Source organism: Scyliorhinus torazame, chromosome 5 (assembly GCF_047496885.1).
Source record: "Scyliorhinus torazame isolate Kashiwa2021f chromosome 5, sScyTor2.1, whole genome shotgun sequence".
NCBI lineage: Eukaryota > Metazoa > Chordata > Chondrichthyes > Carcharhiniformes > Scyliorhinidae > Scyliorhinus > Scyliorhinus torazame.
The window spans coordinates 52,535,151-52,557,088 of record NC_092711.1 but is presented as its reverse complement, the minus strand read 5'-3'; positions in this window follow the sequence as shown (position 1 = coordinate 52,557,088).

Below are 21,938 nucleotides of genomic sequence, written 5' to 3'. Positions count from 1 at the left end.
CACTGGCAGGGCTGGCTGTGTGGTGGGACTGCTGGCAGTGCTGGCTGTATGGTGGGAGCACTGACAGTGCTGGTTGTGTGGTGGGAGCACTGACAGTGCTGGCTGTGTGGTGGGAGCACTGACAGTGCTGGCTGTGTGGTGGGAGCACTGACAGTGCTCGCTGTGTGGTGGGAGCACTGACAGTGCTGGCTGTGTGGTGGGAGCACTGACAGTGTTGGCTGTATGGTGGGAGCACTGACAGTGCTGGCTGTGTGTTGGGAGCACTGACAGTGCTGGCTGTGTGGGGGTGCACTGACAGTGCTGGCTGTGTGGGGGAGCACGGACAGTGCTGGCTGTGTGGGTGGAGCACTGACAGTGATGGCTGTGTGGGGGAGCACTGACAGTGCTGCCTGTGTGGGGTGCACTGACAGTGCTGGCTGTGTGGGGGGAGCACTGACAGTGCTAGCTGTGTGGGTGGTGCACTGACAGTACTGGCTGTGTGGTGGGAGCACTGACTGTGCTCGCTGTGTGGGGGTGCACTGACACTGCTTGCTGTGTGGGGGGGGGGCACTGACAGTGCTGGCTGTGTGGTGCTAGCACTGACAGTGCTGGCAGTGCGGGTGGAGCACTGACAGTGCTGGCTGTGTGAGGGGAGCACTGGCAGGGCTGGATGTGTGGGGGGAGCCCTGACAGTGCTGGCGGTGTGGATGGAGCACTGACAGTGCTGGCTGTGTGGTGGGAGCACTGACAGGGCTGGCTGTGTGGGGGTGCACTGGCAGTGCTGGCTCTGTGGGGGAGCACTGACAGTGGTGGCTGTGGGGATAACAGGCATTCTGAGTGTGGGGGGAGCACTGGCCGTGCTGGCTGTGTGGGGGAGCACAGACAGAGCTGAATGTGTGGGTGGAGCACTGACAGTGCTGGCTGTGTGGGGGAGCACTGACAGTGCTGGCTGTGTGGAGGGAGCACAGACAGTTCTGGCTGTGGGGGAGCACTGGCAGTGCTAGCTGAGTCAAGGGGAGCACTGGCAGTGTTGGCTGTGGGGAGCACTGACAGTGCTGGCTGTGTGGTGGGGGCACTGACAGTGCTGGCTGTGTGGGGTGCACTGACAGTGCTGGCTGTGTGGGAGGAGCACAGACAGTGTTGGCTGTGTGGTGGGAGCACTGAAAGTGCTGGCTGTGTGGTGGGAACACTGACAGTGCTGGCTGCCTGGGGGTAGCACTGACAGTGATGGCTGTGTGGAGGAGCACTGACAGTGCTGGCTGTGTGGGGGAGCACTGACAGTGCTGCCTGTGTGGGGGAGCACTGACAGTGCTGGCTATGTGGGGGTTGCGCTGACAGTGCTGGCTGTGCGGGGGAGCACTGACATTTCTGGCTGTGTGGGGGAGCACTCACAGTGCTGGCTGTGTGGGGGGGGGCACAGAAACTGCTGGCTGTGTGTGAGAGCACTGACAGTGCTCGCTGTGTGGTGCTAGCACTGACAGTGCTGGCAGTGCGGGGGGAGCACTGACAGTGCTGGCAGTGCGGGGGGAGCACTGGCAGTGCTGGCTGTGTGGTGGGAACACTGACAGTGCTGGCTGTGTGGGGGAGCACTGACAGTGCTGGCTGTGTGGGGAGCACTGACAGTGCTGGCTGTGTGGATGGAGCACTGACAGTGCTGGCTGTGTGGTGGGCGCACTGACAGTGCTGGTTGTGTGGGGGAGGACTGACAGTGCTGCCTCTGTGGGGAGCACTGGCAGTGGTGGTGGTGTGGTGGGAGCACTGACAGTGCTGGCTATGTGGGGGGAGCACTGAGAGTGCTGGCTGGTTTTGCGGATCACTGACAGTGCTGGCTGTGTGGGGGGCACTGACAGTGCTGGCTGTGTGGTGGGAGCACTGGCAGGGCTGGCTGTGTGGTGGAACCGCTGGCAGTGCTGGCTGTATGGTGGGAGCACTGACAGTGCTGGTTGTGTGGTGGGAGCACTGACAGTGCTGGCTGTGTGGTGGGAGCACTGACAGTGCTGGCTGTGTGGTGGGAGCACTGACAGTGCTGGCTGTGTGGTGGGAGCACTGACAGTGCTGGCTGTGTGGTGGGAGCACTGACAGTGTTGGCTGTATGGTGGGAGCACTGACAGTGCTGGCTGTGTGTTGGGAGCACTGACAGTGCTGGCTGTGTGGTGGGAGCACTGACAGTGCTGCCTTTGAGGGGAAGCACTGACAATGCTGGCTGTGTGGTGGGAGCACTGACAGTGCTGGCTGTGTGGTGGGAGCACTGACAGTGCTGGCTGTGTCGTGGGAGCACTGACAGTGCTGGCTGTGTGGTGGGAGCACAGACAGTGCTGGCTGTGTGGGGGGAGCACTGACAGTGCTGGCTGTGTGGGGGAGCACGGACTGTGCTGGCTGTGTGGGTGGAGCACTGACAGTGCTGGCTGTGTGGTAGGATCACTGACAGTGCTGGCTCATTGTGGAGAGCACTGACAGTGCTGGCTGTATGGTGGGAGCACTGACAGTGTTGGCTGTGTGGGGGAGCACTGACAGTGCTGGCTGTGTGGGGAGCTTTTTTTCAAAAAGAACAAAGAACAAAGAAATGTACAGCACAGGAACAGGCCCTTCGGCCCTCCAAGCCCGTGCCGACCATGCTGCCCGACTAAACTACAATCTTCTACACTTCCTGGGTCCGTATCCTTCTATTCCCATCCTATTCATATATTTGTCAAGATGCCCCTTAAATGTCCCTATCGTCCCTGCTTCCACTACCTCCTCCGTTAGCGAGTTCCAGGCACCCACTACCCTCTGCGTAAAAAACTTACTCGTACACCTACTCCTTATAACTCAAACCATCAAGTCCCGGCAACATCCTAGTAAATCTTTTCTGCACTCTTTCCAGTTTAATAATATCCTTCCTATAATAGGGTGACCAGAACTGCACACAGTATTCCAAGTGTGGCCGTACCAGTGTCTTGTACAACTTCAACAAGACGTCCCAACTCCTGTATTCAATGTTCTGACCAATGAAACCAAGCATGCCGAATGCCTTCTTCACCACCCTGTCCACCTGCGACTCCACCTTCAAGGAGCTATGAACCTTTACTCCGAGATCTCTTTGTTCTCTTACTCTCCCCAACGCCATACCATTAACTGAGTAGGTCCTGGCCTGATTCGATCTGCCAAAATGCATCACCTTACATTTATCTAAATTAAACTCCATCTGCCATTCGTCGGCCCACTGGCCTAATTGATCAAGATCCCGTTGCAATCCTAGATAACCTTCTTCACTATCCACTGTGCCACCAATCTTGGTGTCATCTGCAAACTTACTAACCATGCCTCCTAAATTCTCATCCAAATCATTAATATAAATCACAAATAACAGTGGACCCAGCACCGATCCCTGAAGCACACCACTGGTCACAGGCCTCCAGTTTGAAAAACAACCCTCTACAACCACCCTCTGCCTTCTGTCGTCCAGACAATTTTGAATCCAATTGGCAACCTCACCCTGGATCCCGTGAGCTTTAACCTTCTGCAACAACCTACCATGCGGTACCTTGTCAGAGGCTTTGCTAAAATCCATGTAGACAACGTCTACTGCACTGCCCTCATCTACCTTCTTGGCCACCCCCTCAAAAAATTCAATCAAATTTGTGAGACATGATTTTCCACGCACAAAGCTATGCTGACTGCTCCGAATCAGTCCTTGCCTCTCTAAATGCTGGTAGATCCTGTCTCTCAGAATACCTTCAAGCAACTTACCTACTACAGACGTTAGGCTCACCGGTCTGTAGTTCCCAGGCTTTTCCCTGCTGCCCTTCTTAAACAAGGGCACAACATTCGCCACTCTCCAATCTTCAGGCACCTCACCTGTGGCTGCCGAAGATTCAAATATCTCTGTTAGGGGACCCGCAATTTCCTCCCTAGCCTCCCACAACACCCTGGGATACATTTCATCAGGTCCCGGGGGTTTATCTACCTTGATGCGCTTTAAGACTTCCAGCACCTCCTCCTCTGTAATATGCACACTTCTCAAGACATTACTATTTATTTCCCCTAGATTCCTAACATCCATGCCTTTCTCCACCGTGAATACCGATGAGAAATATTCATTCAGGATCTCACCCAACTCTTGTGGCTCTGCACATAGATGCCCTTGTTGATCCTTAAGAGGCCATACTCTGTCCCTAGTTACTCTTTTCCCCTTTATGTATTTGTAGAATCTCTTTGGATTCTCCCTAGCATTATTTGCCAAAGCAATTTCATGTCCCCTTTTTGCCCTCCTGATTTCCCTCTTAACTCTATTTCGACAATCTCTATACTCTTCAAGGGATCCACTTGATCCCAGTTGCTTATGTACGTCATATGCCTCCTTCTTCTTTTTGACCAGAGTCTCAATATCTCGAGTCATCCAGATTTCCCTACTTCTACCAGCCTTACCCTTCACTCTAAAGGGAATGTGCTTACCCTGCACCCTGGTTAACACATTTTTAAAAGCCTCCCATTTACCAGCCGTCCCTTTGCCTGCCAACAGTCTCCCCCAATCTACCTCTGCAAGCTCCTGTCTGATACCATCAAAATTGGCCTTGCCCCAATTAAGAATTTTAACTCTTGGGCCAGACCTATCATTCTCCATAGCTATCTTAAAACTAATGGAGTTATGGTCACTTGTCCCAAAGTGATCCCTCACTAACACTTCTGTCACTTGCCCTTCCTTATTTCCCAAGACGAGGTCAAGTTTTGCCCCCTCTCTAGTCGGTCCATCCACATACTGAATGAGAAATTCCTCCTGAATACACTCAACAAATTTCCCTCCATCCAAGCCCCTAATGCTCTGGCTGTCCCAGTCAATGTTGGGAAAGTTAAAGTCCCCTACTACTACCACCCTATTATTCTTGCAGCTATCTGTAATCTCCTTACATATTTGCTCCTCAATTTCCCGCTGACTATTTGGGGGCCTGTAGTACAGTCCTACCAAGGTGATCTCTCCCTTCTTATTTTTCAGTTCCACCCATATAGACTCAGTGGGCGAACCCTCGGATATATCCCCTCTAAGTACTGACGTGATGTTCTCCCTAATCAAAAACGCCACTCCCCCTCCTCTCTTACCTCCTGTTCTATCCTTTCTATAGCGTCTGTACCCCGGAACATTGAGCTGCCAGTCCTGCCCCTCCCTTAGCCATGTTTCAGTCATAGCTATAATATCCCAGTCCCATGTGCCCGTCCATGCCCTGAGTTCATCCGCTTTGCCCATCAGGCCCCTTGCATTGAAATAAATGCAGTTTAATGTAGACCATCCTTGCTCTCTGCCATGCTTTCTCAGGTCACGCTTTACACACTCTCCCTTCCTGCCTTTTGTTTCCGTCCCCACTGACTTCCTACATCGGTTCCCATCCCCCTGCCACATTAGTTTAAACCCTCCCCAACTGCACTAGCAAACACACCCCCGAGAACATTGGTTCCGGTCCCACCCAGATGCAGACCGTCCGATTTGTACAGGTCCCACCTTCCCCCAGAACCGGTCCCAATGTCCCAGGAATTTGAAACCCTCCCTCTTGCACCATCTCTCAAGCCACGTATTCATCCTAGCTATCCTGTCATTCCTACTCTGACTATCACGTGGCACTGGTAGCAATCCTGAGATTACTACCTTTGAGGTCCTACTTTTTAGTTTAACTCCTAACTCCCTAAATTCAGCTTGTAGGACCTCATCCCGTTTTTTACCTATATCGTTGGTGCCTATATGCACCACGACAGCTGGCTGTTCACCCTCCCCCTCCAGAATGCCCTGCAGCCGCTCCGAGACAACCATGACCCTTGCACCAGGGAGGCAACATACAATCCTGGATTCTCGTTTGCGTCCACAGAAACGCCTGTCTATTCCCCTTACAATTGAATCCCCTATCACTATAGCTCTGCCACTCTTTTTCCCGCCCTTCTGTGCAGCAGAGCCAGCCACGGTGCCATGAACCTGGCTGCTGCTGCCTTCCCCTGGTGAGCCATCTCCCCCAACAGTTTCCAAAACGGTAAATCTGTTTTGGAGTGAGATGGCCGCAGGGGATCCCTGCACTGCCTTCCTACTCTTCCTCTGTCTGTTGGTCACCCATTCCATATCTGCCTCAGTAATTTTAATCTGCGGTGTGACCAACTCACTGAATGTGCTATCCACAACTTCCTCAGCATCGCGGATGCTCCAAAGTGAGTCCATCCGCTGCTCCAGAGCCGTCAAGTGGTCTAACAGAAGCTGCAGTTGGACACACTTCTTGCAGATGAAGGAATCAGGGACACCAGAAGGGTCCCTGACTTGCCACATCTCACAAGAGGAGCATGACACAGGTCTGAGCTCTCCTGCCATGACTTAAACCTGAAGTTAAATTTGAACTACACTACACAGCTAAGAGAAAGTCAAAGAGAGAGAAATCACTTACCAGTCACAAGCCAATCACTTACCTGCTGGCTGTGATGTAATTGCTCCCGAGACTCCCTCACAGGTCTGCTTCTCTGTACCTCCTTAAGATGAGCACAAAATTCCCTTAACTAGTTAATTAATTTAATTAATTAATTGGATTTTTTCTTTTTTTTTTGGGGGGGGGGGGAAACTTAACCCCAACACCGAACTCCAAAAAAAAACACAGCCCTCACTCCCCTCTTACCCGAACTCAGCCTTACCCAAACTCAGATACACTCTGTTTGCCTCCAGCACTGTTTCTAAAGGCACTTCAGCCACACCCTTTGTATCCTTCCTGATTTACAGTCAGCCAATAGGCCTGCTCCCAAAACTAATCTCCCGAAACTAACAGCTGACCTGCAAGGTAAGGAAGTGGTTAAGCAGTACTTACCTCACCCAGGCCGCGACCTTTTAAACTGTCCCCTCTGCCTCGCAGCTCCTGCGCTTTTTCAAACTCCCGCGCTGTTTCCAAGGTCCCGGCTCTCTCTCTCCCGAACTAACAGCTGACCTGCAAGGTAAGGAAGTTGTTAAGCAGTAATTACCTCACCCACGCCAGCACGATCCTTTAAAACAGAGATGTGGAGGAATTTATTCAGCCAGACGGTACTGAATCTGTGGAACTCTCTGTCACAGAAGGCTGTGGAGGCCAAATCACTGAGTGTCTTTAAGACAGAGACAGATAGGTTCTTGGTTAATAAGGAGAGCAGGGGTTATGGGGAGAAGGTGAGAAGGTAGGAGAATGAGGATGAGAAACATATCAGCCATGATTGACTGGCGGAGCAGGCTCGCTGGGCCGAGTGACCAAGTTCAGCTCCTGTGTCTTATGGTCTTATGGCCGTAAATGTCCAACTCGGTTTGAAATGTGGCTTTGGGTATCAGCCTCCATTATTCTTACAGAAAATGAGGTAATGAAAGGACCTGAGGAACAAGCGGGAAATGACATTGAGGCAGAAGCTGAGCAGTGATTAAATTGAATGGTGGAGGAGGTGTGAGGGACCGTGTAGTCTCCCCAAGTTGCCATTTGTTATCAGTTCCGGCTCTGCATTACTCCTGGTGAATGTAGCTGCATGATCATATATTTCAGTTACATCTTTCCCACAGATATTTATATTGTTCATGGAAACAGTTCATTTACATCCAGATTATCCAAAACTTTATCATCTTAAATGTGTGGAACGAATCTCACATCATCGTCTTTTATTCCCAATAACCCAGCCCCAGCCGATCCAATCATCCCGAAGGGAAAACTGCTTCTAAACGATTCACACAGCCAGTGGTTCTGATCTGGTCTGCACGGCCTGGGACACTGGTGCCGGCAGATACAACAGTGGTTTCACAGGGAATGGTAGGAGCGACAAAAATCAAATGTACGTCTCCAGGGAAAGGGCGGTGCAGTGGGATTGAATCATCTGCTCATCTACAGAGCCGCTGAGGTCAAACGGGATGAAATGAAACGGAATGAAATGAAATGAAAATCGCTTACTGTCACAAGTAGGCTTCAAATGAAGTTACTGTGAAAAGCCCCTAGTCGCCACATTCCGGCGCCTGTTCGGGGAGGCCAGCGATTTATCCCAGTGTGCTAAACCAGCCCCAGGAATGAATGTCCTCCTTCGGGACTTCACGCATTTTAAAGGCTTTGGATGTGGTCTGGCTGTGAGATGATGGGACCAACACCTGCAGGTTCCCTCCAAGTTCCCCAGCGCCGCGAGTATTCTCACTGTAATCCTTTCTATTCACTGTGTCCATGTGTGAACCCAGCGTCCGCTTTAGCTCACTGCTTACTTCACAGCATCAACTTCATTGTAAGTTCCAATCTGTCTGACCCTGGGCGCTGCCTGTGCTTTAATATTGAAAATATCTGTGTTGCTCCCAATAAAAGCAGACGCACATTTGATAAGGTTTTTCAGGTTGCTTTACAATTATTGTTAAAAGCGGCTGTGCCACGTGTTTGCTTTCTGGCCTTTGACTGGGGAAAGACAAGTTCTATTCCAGCTCTGCACAATAACTGACCTATCACACTCTGTCAGTTATTCACAACTTAAATGGTGCAATACTGCATGGAGGACATTTACTTCTGATCTGATTTTATAATTTAGGAACAAGTTTGTTCCCTCAGCAAATGTATGAATCCGGATTGTGTTTCCCCCTGATACCCAGTTCCACATATCTTTACGATAGTGACATTTAAGGGGCATCTTGACAAATACATGAATAGGATGGGAATAGAGGGATACGTACCCCGGAAGTGTAGAAGATTGTAGTTTAGTCGGGCAACATGGTCGGCACGGGCTTGGAGGGCCGAAGGGCCTGTTCCTGTGCTGTACATTTCTTTGTTCTTTGTATCTCCAAGAGCACTCCCTCACACTCTATCTCTCCCTTGCACTCTCTCCTTCCCTCACCCTCACTCTCTCACACTCTCTCTCTCTCCCACATTGTCACCCACTCTCACACTCTTTCCCTCGCTCACACTCTCTCCCTCTCAACAATCCCTCCCTCTCACACTCTCTCCCTCTCCCACACTCTCTCCCTCTCTCACACTCTCTCCCTCTCTCACACTCTCTCTCTCTCAACAATCCCTCCCTCTCTCACACTCAATCCCTCTTCCACACTTTCTCCCTCTCTCACTCTCTCTCTCTCTCTCTCACTCCCTTCCTCACTCACAGTGACCCACTCTCTCCCTCTCTCACCCTCTCTCCCTCTCCCACACTGCCACACACTCTCGCACTGTCTCCCTCTCTCACACTCTCTCCCTCTCCCACACTGTCACCCACTCTAACACTCTCTCCCTCTCCCACACTGACACCCACTCTCACACTCTCTCCCTCTCCCACACTGTCACCCACTCTCACACTCTCTCCCTCTCCCACACTGTCACCCACTCTCACACTGTCTCCCACTCTCACACTGTCTCCCTCTCCCACACTGCCTCCAACTCTCACACTCTCTCCCTCTCCCACACTGCCTCCCACTCTCACACTCTCTCCCTCTCCCACACTGCCTCCCACTCTCACACTCTCTCCCTCTCCCACACTGTCTCACTCTCTCACACAGTCTCCCTCTCTCACACTCTCTCCCTCTCTCACACAGTCTCCCTCTCTCACACTCTCTCCCTCTCCCACATTGTCACCAACTCTCACACTCTTTCCCTCGCTCACACTCTCTCCCTCTCAACAATCCCTCCCTCTCTCACACTCTCTCCCTCTCCCACACTCTCTCCCTCTCTCACACTCTCTCCCTCTCTCACACTTTCTCCCTCTCAACAATCCCTCCCTCTCTCACACTCTATCCCTCTCCCATACTTTCTCCCTATCTCACTCTCTCTCTCTCTCTCTCTCTCACTCCCTTCCTCTCTCACGGTGTCTCACTCTCTCCCTCTCTCACACTCTCTCCCTCTCCCACACTGTCACCCACTCTCACACTGTCTCCCTCTCCCACACTGCCTCCCACTCTTACACTGTCACCCACTCACACACTCTCTCCCTCTCCCACACTGCCTCCCTCTCTCACACTCTCTCCCTCTGCCACACTGTCACCCACTCTCACACTCTCTTCCTCTCCCACACTGCCTCCCACTCTCACACTCTCTCCCTCTCCCACACTGCCTCCCAATCTCACACTCTCTCCCTCTCCCACACTGTCTACCTCTCCCACACTGTCTCCCTCTCTCACACTCTCTCCCTCTCCCACACTGCCTCCCACTCTCACACTCTCTCCCTCTCCCACACTGTCACCCACTCTCACACTGTCTCCCCCTCCCACACTGTCTCCCTCTCTCACACTCTCTTCCTCTCCCACACTGCCTCCCACTCTCACTCTCTCCCTCTCCCACACTGCCTCCCACTCTCACACTCTCTCCCTCTCCCACACTGCCTCCCACTCTCACACTCTCTGCCTCTCCCACACTGTCACCCACTCTCACACTCTCTCCCTCTCCCGCACTGCCTCCCACTCTCACACTCTCTCCCTCTCCCACAGTCACCCACTCTCACACTCTCTCCCTCTCCCACACTGTCACCCTCTCCCACACTGCCTCCCACTCTCACACTCTCTCCCTCTCCCACACTGCCTCCCACTCTGACACTCTCTCCCTCTCCCACACTGTCACCCAGTCTCACACTCTCTCCCTCTCCCACACTGTCACCCACTCTGACACTCTCTCCCTCTCCCACACTGTCACCCACTCTCACACTCTCTCCCTCTCCCACACTGTCACCCACTCTCACACTCTCTCCCTCTCCCACACTGTCTCCCTCTCTCACACTGTCTCCCTCTCTCACACTCTCTCCCTCTCCCACATTGTCACCCACTCTCACACTCTTTCCCTCGCTCACACTCTCTCCCATCAACAATCCCTCCCTCTCTCACACTCTCTCCCTCTCCCACACTCTCTCCCTCTCTCACACTCTCTCCCTCTCTCACACTTTCTACCTCTCAACAATCCCTCCCTCTCTCACACTCTCTCCCTCTCCCACACTCTCTCCCTCTCTCACACTCTCTCCCTCTCCCACACTGCCTCCCACTCTGACACTCTCTCCCTCTCCCACACTGTCACCCAGTCTCACACTCTCTCCCTCTCCCACACTGTCACCCACTCTGACACTCTCTCTCCCTCTCCCACACTGTCACCCACTCTCACACTCTCTCCCTCTCCCACACTGTCACCCACTCTCACACTCTCTCCCTCTCCCACACTGTCTCCCTCTCTCACACTGTCTCCCTCTCTCTCCCTCAACCACATTGTCACCCACTCTCACACTATTTCCCTCGCTCACACTCTCTCCCATCAACAATCCCTCCCTCTCTCACACTGTCTCCCTCTCTCACACTCTCTCCCTCTCCCACACTCTCTCCCTCTCTCACACTCTCTCCCTCTCTCACACTTTCTCCCTCTCAACAATCCCTCCCTCGCTCACACTCTCTCCCTCTCCCACACTCTCTCCCTCTATCACACTCGATCCCTCTCCCAAACTTTCTCCCTCTCTCACTCTCTCTCTCTCTCTCTCTCTCTCAGTCCCTTCCTCTCTCACAGTGTCTCACTCTCTCCCTCTCTCACACTGTCTCCCTCTCCCACACTGCCACCCACTCTCACACTATCTCCCTCTCTCACACTCTCGCCCTCTCCCACACTGTCACCCACTCTCACACTCTCTCCCTCTCCCACTGTCACCCACTCTCACACTCACTCCCTCTCCCACACTGTCACCCACTCTCACACTCTCTCCCTCTCTCACACTCTCTCCCTCTCCCACACTGTCACCCACTCTCACACTCTCTCCCTCTCCCACACTCTCTCCCTCTCTCACACTCTCTCCCTCTCTCACACTTTCTACCTCTCAACAATCCCTCCCTCTCTCACACTCTCTCCCTCTCCCACACTCTCTCCCTCTCTCACACTCTCTCCCTCTCCCACACTGCCTCCCACTCTGACACTCTCTCCCTCTCCCACACTGTCACCCAGTCTCACACTCTCTCCCTCTCCCACACTGTCACCCACTCTGACACTCTCTCTCCCTCTCCCACACTGTCACCCACTCTCACACTCTCTCCCTCTCCCACACTGTCACCCACTCTCACACTCTCTCCCTCTCCCACACTGTCTCCCTCTCTCACACTGTCTCCCTCTCTCTCCCTCAACCACATTGTCACCCACTCTCACACTATTTCCCTCGCTCACACTCTCTCCCATCAACAATCCCTCACTCTCTCACACTGTCTCCCTCTCTCACACTCTCTCCCTCTCCCACACTCTCTCCCTCTCTCACACTCTCTCCCTCTCTCACACTTTCTCCCTCTCAACAATCCCTCCCTCTCTCACACTCTCTCCCTCTCCCACACTCTCTCCCTCTATCACACTCGATCCCTCTCCCAAACTTTCTCCCTCTCTCACTCTCTCTCTCTCTCTCTCTCTCTCACTCCCTTCCTCTCTCACAGTGTCTCACTCTCTCCCTCTCTCACACTGTCTCCCTCTCCCACACTGCCACCCACTCTCACACTATCTCCCTCTCTCACACTCTCGCCCTCTCCCACACTGTCACCCACTCTCACACTCTCTCCCTCTCCCACTGTCACCCACTCTCACACTCACTCCCTCTCCCACACTGTCACCCACTCTCACACTCTCTCCCTCTCTCACACTCTCTCCCTCTCCCACACTGTCACCCACTCTCACACTCTCTCCCTCTCCCACTGTCACCCACTCTCACCCTCTCCCACACTGCCTCCCACTCTCACACTGACTCCCTCTCCCACACTGCCTCCCACTCTCACACTCTCTCCCTCTCCCACACTGCCTCCCACTCTCACACTCTCTCCCTCTCCCACACTGTCACCCAGTCTCACACGCTCTCCCTCTCCCACACTGCCTCCCACTCTCACACTCTCTCCCTCTCCCACACGGCCTCCCACTCACACTCTCTCCCTCTCCCACACTGTCACCCACTCTCACACTCTCTCCCTCTCCCACACTGCCTCCCACTCTCACACTCTCTCCCTCTCTCACACTGTCACCCACTCTCACACTCTCTCCCTCTCTCACACTTTCTCCCTCTCCCACACTGTCACCCACTCTCACACTGTCTCCCTCTCTCACACTGTCTCCCTCTCTCGCACTGTCTCCCTCTCCCAGACTGTCTCCCTCTCTCACACTTTCTCCCTCTCAACAATCCCTCCCTCTCTCACACTCTATCCCTCTCCCACACTCTCTCCCTCTCTCACACTCTCTCCCTCTCTCACACTTTCTCCCTCTCAACAATCCCTCCCTCTCTCACACTCTATCCCTCTCCCACACTTTCTCCCTATCTAACGCTCTCTCTCCCTCTCACACTCCCTTCCTATCTCACAGTGTCTCACTCTCTCCCTCTCTCACACTCTCTCCCTGTCTCACACTTTCTCCCTCTCAACAATCCCTCCCTCTCTCACACTCTAGCCCTCTCCCACACTTTCTCCCTATCTAACTCTCTCTCTCTCTCTCTCACACTCCCTTCCTCTCTCACAGTGTCTCACTCTCTCCCTCTCTCACACTCTTTCCCTCTCCCACACTGTCTCCCTCTCTCACACTGTCACCCACTATCACAGTCGCTCCCTCTCCCACACTGCCTCCCACTCTCACACTGTCTCCCTCTCCCACACTGCCTCCCAGTCTCACACTCTCTCCCTCTCCCACACTGTCACCCACTCTCATACTCTCTCCCTCTCCCACACTGCCTCCCACTCTCACACCTTCTCCCTCTCTCACACTGTCTCCCTCTCTCACACTCTCTCCCTCTCCCACACTGCCTCCCACTCTGACACTCTCTCCTTCTCCCACACTGTCACCCACTCTCATACCCTCTCCCTCTCCCACACTGTCTCCCTCTCTCACACTGTCTCCCTCTCTCACACTCTCTCCCTCTCAACAATCCCTCCCTCTCTCACACTCAATCCCTCTTCCACACTTTCTCCCTCTCTCCCTCTCCCACACTGCCACACACTCTCACACTGTCTCCCTCTCTCACACTCTCTCCCTCTCCCACACTGTCACCCACTCTCACACTCTCTCCCTCTCCCACACTGACACCCACTCTCACACTCTCTCCCTCTCCCACACTGTCACCCACTCTCACACTCTCTCCCTCTCCCACACTGTCACCCACTCTCACACTGTCTCCCACTCTCACACTGTCTCCCTCTCCCACACTGCCTCCAACTCTCACACTCTCTCCCTCTCCCACGCGGTGTCCCACTCTGACACTCTCTCCCTCTCCCACACTGCCTCCCACTCTCACACTCTCTCCCTCTCCCACACTGCCACCCACTCTCACACTCTCTCCCTCTCCCACACTGTCTCACTCTCTCACACTGTCTCCCTCTCTCACACTCTCTCCCTCTCTCACACAGTCTCCCTCTCTCACACTCTCTCCCTCTCCCACATTGTCACCAACTCTGACACTCTTTCCCTCGCTCACACTCTCTCCCTCTAAACAATCCCTCCCTCTCTCACACTCTCTCCCTCTCCCACACTCTCTCCCTCTCTCACACTCTCTCCCTCTCGCACACTTTCTCCCTCTCAACAATCCCTCCCTCTCTCACACTCTATCCCTCTCCCATACTTTCTCCCTATCTCACTCTCTCTCTCTCTCTCTCTCTCTCTCACACTCCCTTCCTCTCTCACAGTGTCTCACTCTCTCCCTCTCTCACACACTCTCCCTCTCCCACACTGTCACCCACTCTCACACTGTCTCCCTCTCCCACACTGCCTCCCACTCTCACACTGTCACCCACTCACACACTCTCTCCCTCTCCCACACTGCCTCCCTCTCTCACACTCTCTCCCTCTCCCACACTGTCACCCACTCTCACACTCTCTCCCTCTCCCACACTGCCTCCCACTCTCACACTCTCTCCCTCTCCCACACTGCCTCCCACTCTCACACTCTCTCCCTCTCCCACACTGTCTCCCTCTCCCACACTGTCTCCCTCTCTCACACTCTCTCCCTCTCCCACACTGCCTCCCACTCTCACACTCTCTCCCTCTCCCACACTGTCACCCACTCTCACACTGTCTCCCCCTCCCACACTGTCTCCCTCTCTCACACTCTCTTCCTCTCCCACACTGCCTTCCACTCTCACTCTCTCCCTCTCCCACACTGCCTCCCACTCTCACACTCTCTCCCTCTCCCACACTGCCTCCCACTCTCACACTCTCTGCCTCTCCCACACAGTCACCCACTCTCACACTCTCTCCCTCTCCCGCACTGCCTCCCACTCTCACACTCTCTCCCTCTCCCACAGTCACCCACTCTCACACTCTCTCCCTCTCCCACACTGTCACCCTCTCCCACACTGCCTCCCACTCTCACACACTCTCCCTCTCCCACACTGCCTCCCACTCTGACACTCTCTCCCTCTCCCACACTGTCACCCAGTCTCACACTCTCTCCATCTCCCACACTGTCACCCACTCTGACACTCTCTCCCTCTCCCACACTGTCACCCACTCTCACACTCTCTCCCTCTCCCACACTGTCACCCACTCTCACACTCTCTCCCTCTCCCACACTGTCTCCCTCTCTCACACTGTCTCCCTCTCTCACACTCTCTCCCTCTCCCACATTGTCACCCACTCTCACACTCTTTCCCTCGCTCACACTCTCTCCCATCAACAATCCCTCCCTCTCTCACACGCTCTCCCTCTCCCACACTCTCTCCCTCTCTCACACTCTCTCCCTCTCTCACACTTTCTCCCTCTCAACAATCCCTCCCTCTCTCACACACTCTCCCTCTCCCACACTCTCTCCCTCTCTCACACTCTCTCCCTCTCCCACACTGCCTCCCACTCTGACACTCTCTCCCTCTCCCACACTGTCACCCAGTCTCACACACTCTCCCTCTCCCACACTGTCACCCACTCTGACACTCTCTCTCCCTCTCCCACACTGTCACCCACTCTCACACTCTCTCCCTCTCCCACACTGTCAGCCACTCTCACACTCTCTCCCTCTCCCACACTGTCCCCCTCTCTCACACTGTCTCCCTCTCTCACACTATTTCCCTCGCTCACACTCTCTCCCATCAACAATCCCTCCCTCTCTCACACTGTCTCCCTCTCTCACACTCTCTCCCTCTCCCACACTCTCTCCCTCTCTCACACTCTCTCCCTCTCTCACACTTTCTCCCTCTCAACAATCCCTCCCTCTCTCACACTCTCTCCCTCTCCCACAATCTCTCCCTCTATCACACTCGATCCCTCTCCCAAACTTTCTCCCTCTCTCACTCTCTCTCTCTCTCTCTCTCTCTCTCTCACTCCCTTCCTCTCTCACAGTGTCTCACTCTCTCCCTCTCTCACACTCTCTCCCTCTCCCACACTGCCACCCACTCTCACACTGTCTCCCTCTCTCACACTCTCTCCCTCTCCCACACTGTCACCCACTCTCACACTCTCTCCCTCTCCCACTGTCACCCACTCTCACACTCACTCCCTCTCCCACACTGTCACCCACTCTCACACTCTCTCCCTCTCTCACACTCTCTCCCTCTCCCACACTGTCACCCACTCTCACACTCTCTCCCTCTCCCACTGTCACCCACTCTCACACTCTCGCACTCTCCCACACTGCCTCCCACTCTCACACTGACTCCCTCTCCCACACTGCCTCCCAATCTCACTTTCTCTCCCTCTCCCACACTGCCTCCCACTCTCACACTCAATCCCTCTCCCACACTGTCACCCAGTCTCACACTCTCTCCCTCTCCCACACTGCCTCCCACTCACACTCTCTCCCTCTCCCACACTGTCACCCACTCTCACACTCTCTCCCTCTCCCACACTGCCTCCCACTCTCACACTCTCTCCCTCTCTCACACTGTCACCCACTCTCACACTCTCTCCCTCTCCCACTGTCACCCACTCTCACACTCTCCCACACTGCCTCCCACTCTCACACTGACTCCCTCTCCCACACTGCCTCCCACTCTCACACTCTCTCCCTCTCCCACACTGCCTCCCACTCTCACACTCTCTCCCTCTCCCACACTGTCACCCAGTCTCACACGCTCTCCCTCTCCCACACTGCCTCCCACTCTCACACTCTCTCCCTCTCCCACACGGCCTCCCACTCACACTCTCTCCCTCTCCCACACTGTCACCCACTCTCACACTCTCTCCCTCTCCCACACTGCCTCCCACTCTCACACTCTCTCCCTCTCTCACACTGTCACCCACTCTCACACTCTCTCCCTCTCTCACACTTTCTCCCTCTCCCACACTGTCACCCACTCTCACACTGTCTCCCTCTCTCACACTGTCTCCCTCTCTCACACTGTCTCCCTCTCCCAGACTGTCTCCCTCTCTCACACTTTCTCCCTCTCAACAATCCCTCCCTCTCTCACACTCTATCCCTCTCCCACACTCTCTCCCTCTCTCACACTCTCTCCCTCTCTCACACTTTCTCCCTCTCAACAATCCCTCCCTCTCTCACACTCTATCCCTCTCCCACACTTTCTCCCTATCTAACTCTCTCTCTCTCACACTCCCTTCCTATCTCACAGTGTCTCACTCTCTCCCTCTCTCACACTCTCTCCCTGTCTCACACTTTCTCCCTCTCAACAATCCCTCCCTCTCTCACACTCTAGCCCTCTCCCACACTTTCTCCCTATCTAACTCTCTCTCTCTCTCTCTCACACTCCCTTCCTCTCTCACAGTGTCTCACTCTCTCCCTCTCTCACACTCTCTCCCTCTCCCACACTGTCTCCCTCTCTCACACTGTCACCCACTATCACACTCGCTCCCTCTCCCACACTGCCTCCCACTCTCACACTGTCTCCCTCTCCCACACTGCCTCCCAGTCTCACACTCTCTCCCTCTCCCACACTGTCACCCACTCTCATACTCTCTCCCTCTCCCACACTGCCTCCCACTCTCACACTCTCTCCCTCTCCCACACTGTCACCCACTCTCACACTGTCTCCCACTCTCTCACTGTCTCCCTCTCCCACACTGCCTCCAACTCTCACACTCTCTCCCTCTCCCACGCGGTGTCCCACTCTGACACTCTCTCCCTCTCCCACACTGCCTCCCACTCTCACACTCTCTCCCTCTCCCACACTGCCACCCACTCTCACACTCTCTCCCTCTCCCACACTGTCTCACTCTCTCACACTGTCTCCCTCTCTCACACTCTCTCCCTCTCTCACACAGTCTCCCTCTCTCACACTCTCTCCCTCTCCCACATTGTCACCAACTCTCACACTCTTTCCCTCGCTCACACTCTCTCCCTCTCAACAATCCCTCCCTCTCTCACACTCTCTCCCTCTCCCACACTCTCTCCCTCTCTCACACTCTCTCCCTCTCGCACACGTTCTCCCTCTCAACAATCCCTCCCTCTCTCACAATCTATCCCTCTCCCATACTTTCTCCCTATCTCACTCTCTCTCTCTCTCTCTCTCACACTCCCTTCCTCTCTCACAGTGTCTCACTCTCTCCCTCTCTCACACTCTCTCCCTCTCCCACACTGTCACCCACTCTCACACTGTCTCCCTCTCCCACACTGCCTCCCACTCTCACACTGTCACCCACTCACACACTCTCTCCCTCTCCCACACTGCCTCCCTCTCTCACACTCTCTCCCTCTCCCACACTGTCACCCACTCTCACACTCTCTCCCTCTCCCACACTGCCTCCCACTCTCACACTCTCTCCCTCTCCCACACTGCCTCCCACTCTCACACTCTCTCCCTCTCCCACACTGTCTCCCTCTCCCACACTGTCTCCCTCTCTCACACTCTCTCCCTCTCCCACACTGCCTCCCACTCTCACACTCTCTCCCTCTCCCACACTGTCACCCACTCTCACACTGTCTCCCCCTCCCACACTGTCTCCCTCTCTCACACTTTCTTCCTCTCCCACACTACCTCCCACTCTCACTCTCTCCCTCTCCCACACTGCCTCCCACTCTCACACTCTCTCCCTCTCCCACACTGCCGCCCACTCTCACACTCTCTGCCTCTCCCACACTGTCACCCACTCTCACACTCTCTCCCTCTCCCGCACTGCCTCCCACTCTCACACTCTCTCCCTCTCCCACAGTCACCCACTCTCACACTCTCTCCCTCTCCCACACTGTCACCCTCTCCCACACTGCCTCCCACTCTCACACACTCTCCCTCTCCCACACTGCCTCCCACTCTGACACTCTCTCCCTCTCCCATACTGTCACCCAGTCTCACACTCTCTCCCTCTCCCACACTGTCACCCACTCTGACACTCTCTCCCTCTCCCACACTGTCACCCACTCTCACACTCTCTCCCTCTCCCACACTGTCACCTACTCTCACACTCTCTCCCTCTCCCACACTGTCTCCCTCTCTCACACTGTCTCCCTCTCTCACACTCTCTCCCTCTCCCACATTGTCACCCACTCTCACACTCTTTCCCTCGCTCACACTCTCTCCCATCAACAATCCCTCCCTCTCTCACACGCTCTCCCTCTCCCACACTCTCTCCCTCTCTCACACTCTCTCCCTCTCTCACACTTTCTCCCTCTCAACAATCCCTCCCTCTCTCACACTCTCTCCCTCTCCCACACTCTCTCCCTCTCTCACACTCTCTCCCTCTCCCACACTGCCTCCCACTCTGACACTCTCTCCCTCTCCCACACTGTCACCTAGTCTCACACTCTCTCCCTCTCCCACACTGTCACCCACTCCGACACTCTCTCTCCCTCTCCCACACTGTCACCCACTCTCACACTCTCTCCCTCTCCCACACTGTCAGCCACTCTCACACTCTCTCCCTCTCCCACACTGTCCCCCTCTCTCACACTGTCTCCCTCTCTCACACTATTTCCCTCGCTCACACTCTCTCCCATCAACAATCCCTCCCTCTCTCACACTGTCTCCCTCTCTCACACTCTCTCCCTCTCCCACACTCTCTCCCTCTCTCATACTCTCTCCCTCTCTCACACTTTCTCCCTCTCAACAATCCCTCCCTCTCTCACACTCTCTCCCTCTCCCACACTCTCTCCCTCTATCACACTCGATCCCTCTCCCAAACTTTCTCCCTCTCTCACTCTCTCTCTCTCTCTCTCTCTCTCTCTCACTCCCTTCCTCTCTCACAGTGTCTCACTCTCTCCCTCTCTCACACTCTCTCCCTCTCCCACACTGCCACCCACTCTCACACTGTCTCCCTCTCTCACACTCTCTCCCTCTCCCACACTGTCACCCACTCTCACACTCTCTCCCTCTCCCACTGTCACCCACTCTCACACTCACTCCCTCTCCCACACTGTCACCCACTCTCACACTCTCTCCCTCTCTCACACTCTCTCCCTCTCCCACACTGTCACCCACTCTCACACTCTCTCCCTCTCCCACTGTCACCCACTCTCACACTCTCGCACTCTCCCACACTGCCTCCCACTCTCACACTGACTCCCTCTCCCACACTGCCTCCCAATCTCACACTCTCTCCCTCTCCCACACTGCCTCCCACTCTCACACTCAATCCCTCTCCCACACTGTCACCCAGTCTCACACTCTCTCCCTCTCCCACACTGCCTCCCACTCACACTCTCTCCCTCTCCCACACTGTCACCCACTCTCACACTCTGTCCCTCTCCCACACTGCCTCCCACTCTCACACTCTCTCCCTCTCTCACACTGTCACCCACTCTCACACTCTCTCCCTCTCTCACACTCTCTCCCTCTCCCACACTGTCACCCACTCTCACACTGTCTCCCTCTCTCACACTGTCTCCCTCTCTCACACTGTCTCCCTCTCCCAGACTGTCTCCCTCTCTCACACTTTCTCCCTCTCAACAATCCCTCCCTCTCTCACACTATCCCTCTCCCACACTCTCTCCCTCTCTCACACTCTCTCCCTCTCTCACACTTTCTCCCTCTCAACAATCCCTCCCTCTCTCACACTCTATCCGTCTCCCACACTTTCTCCCTATCTAACTCTCTCTCTCTCTCTCACACACCCTTCCTCTCTCACAGTGTCTCACTCTCTCCCTCTCTCACACTCTCTCCCTCTCTCACACTTTCTCCCTCTCAACAATCCCTCCCTCTCTCACACTCTATCCCTCTCCCACACTTTCTCCCTATCTAATTCTCTCTCTCTCTCACTCCCTTCCTCTCTCACAGTGTCTCACTCTCTCCCTCTCTCACACTCTCTCCCTCTCCCACACTGTCTCCCTCTCTCACACTGTCACCCACTCTCACACTCTCTCCCTCTCCCACACTGCCTCCCACTCTCACATTGTCTCCCTCTCCCACACTGCCTCCCAGTCTCACACTCTCTCCCTCTGCCACACTGTCACCCACTCTCACACTCTCTCCCTCTCCCACACTGCCTCCCACTCTCACACTCTCTCCCTCTCTCACACTGTCTCCCTCTCCCTCTCCCACACTGCCTCCCACTGTGACACTCTCTCCCCATCCCACACTGTCACCCATTCTCATACCCTCTCCCTCTCCCACACTGTCTCCCTCTCTCACACTGTCTCCCTCTCTCACACTCTCTCCCTCTCTCACACTGTCTCCCTCTCTCACACTCTCTCCCTCTCCCACATTGTCACCCACTCTCCCACTCTCCCTCTCCCACACTGCCTCCCACTCTCACACTCTCTCCCTCTCTCACACTCTCTCCCTCTCTCACACTCTCTCCCTCTCTCACACTCTCTCCCTCTCTCACACTTTCTAGCTCTCAACAATCCCTCCCTCTCTCATACTCTATCCCTCTCCCACACTTTCTCCCTCTCTCACTCTCTCTCTCTCACACTCCCTTCCTCTCTCACAGTGTCTCACTCTCTCCCTCTCTCCCACTCTCTCCCACTCCCACACTGCCACCCACTCTCACGCTGTCTCCCTCTCTCACACTCTCTCCCTCTCTCACACTGTCTCCCTCTCTCACACTCTCTCCCTCTCTCACACTTTCCCCCTCTCAACAATTCCTCCCTCTCTCACACTCTATCCCTCTCCCACACTTTCTCCCTATCTCACTCTCTCTCTCTCTCTGTCTCTCTCTCTCTCACTCCCTTCCTCTCTCACAGTGTCTCACTCTCTCCCT